Raw genomic sequence first — 4,113 nt, 5'->3', positions numbered from 1 at the left:
CATATGGATATTATCCTATCACTGACAGCATTGTACTTCAGGACAGATCTTGAAACATCCTTTGTGATGAGGAATGCCATGCCATTCCTCTTCAAACTGTCATTCCCGGCATAGCAGATCACATGGTTGTCTGATTCAAAATGACCAAAACCAGTCCATTTCAGCTCACTAATGCCGAGGATATCAATCTTTATGCATGCCATTTCATTTTTGACAACTTCCAATTTTCCTAGATTCATATTTCGTACATTCCATGTTCCGATGATTAATGATTAATTTAACACTTTAAAGAGGTCTTTTGCAGCAGATTTACCCAATGCAATATATAATTTATTTCTTGACTGCTGCTTCCATGGGTGTTGATTATGCATCCAAGTGAAATGAAATCCTTGACAACTTCAGTCTTTTCTCCATTTATCATGATGTTGCTTATTGGTCCAGTTGTGATAATTTTCATTTTCTTGAGGTTGAGGTATAATCCATACTGAAGGGTGTAGTCTCTGATCTTCTTCAGTAAGTGCTTCAAGTCATCTTCACTTTTAGCAAGCAAGGTTGTGTCATCTGCACATTGCAGGTTGTTAATGAGTCTTCCTCCAATCCTGATGCCACATTCTTCTTCATATAGTCCAGTTTCTTGGATTATTTGCTTAGCATACAGATTGAATAAGTATAGTGATAGGATACAACCCTGACACACACGTTCCTGATTTTAAACCACACAGCCCCCTCCCATCTTGACTCAGAGCCGACTTGACAGCAACTGTTTTTATCAGAGGAGTTTAAAGAGACGTGGTGACTAAATGTGTTCTGTACGAATGACAGCCTCTTGGTCTAGGTACATGTTTAATACCATTATCCAATTAAAAGACCCAAAGCTACTTGGAGAAATGGCTGATCCTAGTACTGGAGCAGGAAATATGCAAGATGAGCCTGGACTATCATATGGTGCCAGAAATAAAATAAAGCAGTGCTAAAAACAAAACAGAAACACAAATCTCAAAACTTTTATGGGGATCTGTCAAAAGGACACAAGAACCAACTGAAAGAGCTCTCAATGGCCAAAGCTGGGACAATTTGAGCAACAAAATAAATAACATAGTAGGGGCTTATAACTGAATGTATAAAATAAGTATTCATGATACTGATATAAAGGAATGGTTGAATGAATAAATGATGAGAAGAGACTAATCTTTGGTGCAGAAGAAGCCAAATGATTTATGCAGACACTCCGCCCTCAAGGATTGTCACCCCCCACACCTAGCTGCCAGCTGAGTACCATGACCTTCTTCCAGAAGGTACAGAATGGAAAGGAGAGAAAAAGAAAGCTCTGGTAGCATAGTGCCTATGGCACTTGACTGTTAACCAGAAGCTGGTGGTTCAAACTCACCAGCCACTCCTCGGAAGGAAGATTGGGCAATCTACTTCTGTAGTGATACTGCCTCGGAAACCCAAGGAAGGGTCGCTATGAGTTGGGTCCAACTTGATGGCACATAACGACAACAACAACAACAACATAGTGGAGAAACACGATGTGATGGCTAAGGTTGTGTGTCAGCTTGGCTGGGCCGTGATTCTCAGTGGTTTGGCAGTTATGATGTAGTCATCCCCCATGATGAGATTGGCTGTGAGCAGCCAATCAGTTGAAAGGGAGTTTCCTCAAGGGTGTGGCCTGCTGCCAATATACATGGATGTCCTGGCAAAGCTCTCTGGCTTTCTGCTTGATTTGGATCCTGCATCTGGTTCATTATCATCCCCAGTTCTTGGACTTGAACCAGTGGCCTCTGTCTTACCTGCTGCTGATCTTGGATTCCTCAGCTTCTGAAGCCAGCAGCCTGCTGTACTGCCTGCTGACTGTCAGCCCCTGCAGCTACGCGAGTCAGGAGACTTCGTCCTTGCCAGCCTCTACAACTCCATGATTTCTTTGAGATAAATCTCTCTTTCTCTTCATATCTATACACACTTCACTGGTTTTGCTTCTCTAGAGAACCCAACCTAGGACAAACACTATCTCAATATGTCAACCAGGTGAGCAAGGTCAACATCCACAGTGATGTCATGTTGACGTATGTGTCCTAGCTGTGAAGTGATGAGGAAAGTATTGTAGCTCTATGACCTTCCTCCTGAACACCCACTGCCCCAGCCTAATCATGAAAACACATCAGATACATCTCAACTGAGGGTCATTCTACAAAATCCCACCCAGTGCTCCTGAAAACTATCAAGGTCATTAAACATAAGACAAGTCTGTGAAAATGTCATACAGGAGCCTAGGAGCCCTTAGGTGGTGCAAACAGTCAGCCTGCTGGGCTGCTAACCAAAAGGTTGGAGGTTGGAGTCCACTCAGAGGTATCGCAGAAGGAAAGCTTGGGATTTAATTCCTCAAGATCGAAGCCGTTAAAAACTGTGGTAGTTCAGTTTGTATGTCAACTTGGTTGGGCCTGGTTGAGTGGCTGGGCAGCTGGTGGTAGTTATTCCCCATGATGAGACTGGCAATCAGCTCCGTGGTGGGATCTACCACAAGCAGCTGAGTAGCTGCCTTTGGGATGTGGTCTGCTTCCTATATATAAGGTGAAGCCTTGGGAGTGGTCTCTAGCCTATGGCACGCTTGGACCCTGCATGTAGCCGTGTCATTGTTCAGCAGCCTGCCATGCTCTGCCGACCTTGGGACTTACAATGGACTTAAATTAATGGCCTGCTGTGTGGTTTGGTAACATCGGGACTGTGCCATTTTATTTGTTAACCTTGGGCTTCTCAGCCTCAGCAGCCAGCAGCTGTCTGAGTGAAGAAAAGCCTCTATCTTCAGTGGGCTGGGAGCTGGAGGCAGAGCTGAAGCCAAGGCTGAGGGGCTTTCACCCAGCCCCTAGAGCCTGGCACTTTGAACTTGGACTTAAAGCCTCCAAATTGAAATAAAAAACTCCTATTTGTGATATATTCCTGTCAGAGCGGCACTAGGTAACTAGAACAAAAACTCTCTGGAGCACAGTTCTACTCTGACACATGTAGGGTCAACATGAGTCAGAGCCGACTTGACGGCAACTGTTTTTATCAGAGGAGTTTAAAGAGACATGGTGACTAAATGTGAAGCAGTGTACTGAATGGGATGCTGGACCAGAATAAGGGCATGAGGGCAAAATTGAGTCACTCTGTATAAAGTATAAACCGAAAACCAGATGCACTGTCATCGAGTCGGATCCAACTGATAGCGACTCCTTGTGTTTCCGAGGCAGTATCTCTACAGAAGTAGATTGCCCAACCTTCCTTCCAAGGAGTGGCTGGTGGGTTTGAACTGCCAGCCTTCTGGTTAGCAGTCAAATGCCTTAGGCACTACACCACTAGAGTATGGCTTTAGTTAATAATAATGTATCAACATCAGTTCACAAGTTATGACAAATGTCCCATACAGGCATATCTCACTTTATTGTGCTTCACCAAACCAAGAAAAAACAAACTCACTGCCATCGTGTCGTATCTGACTCACAACGCCCCTCCTTGGGTTTCTGAGGGTGTATCACTACAGAAGTAGATTGCCTGATCTTCCTTCTGAGGAGTGGCTGTTGGGTCCTCACAGATACTGCATTTTTTACAAATTGAAGTTTTATGGTGACCTTGCATCAAGCAAGTCTATTGATGCCATTTTTTCCAACAGTATGAGCTCACTTCATGTCTGTGTCCCGCTTTGGTCATTCACACAGTATTGCAAACTTTTTCATCATGCTGTTGCCCACTTAGTAGACTGCAGTATAGTGTACAGGCATCCCTTGGGATATTGCAGGTTTGGTTCCAGCCACCACAATAAAGTGAATATCGCAGTAAAGAGTCACATGAAGTTTTGGGTTTCCCCATGCATGTAAAAGTGATGTTGACACTATAGTGTAGTGACTAGCTGGCTCTCCCTTCTCCTCTCTCCCCTCCCTCCCTCTCTCCTCCCCTTCCAAGTTGGGGTTGGCCTGTCAAGATCTGAGTGGCCTGTTGCTTAGGGCAAGGAGGGAGATACCAGCTGTTCCCAAAGCCACTGCTGTCTCCTGGTGGTCCTGAAATGAGCCTGGGTCCAGGTGGCAGGACTGAGCTCCTCCAGGTGCCAGCACTTGTCCTCCATATACCACCAACATAGGT

This window comes from Orycteropus afer, unplaced genomic scaffold, assembly GCF_000298275.1.
Source record: "Orycteropus afer afer isolate SDZICR_OR568_19922 unplaced genomic scaffold, OryAfe1.0 scaffold00456, whole genome shotgun sequence".
Classification (NCBI taxonomy): domain Eukaryota; kingdom Metazoa; phylum Chordata; class Mammalia; order Tubulidentata; family Orycteropodidae; genus Orycteropus; species Orycteropus afer.
This window is presented reverse-complemented; position numbering follows the sequence as displayed.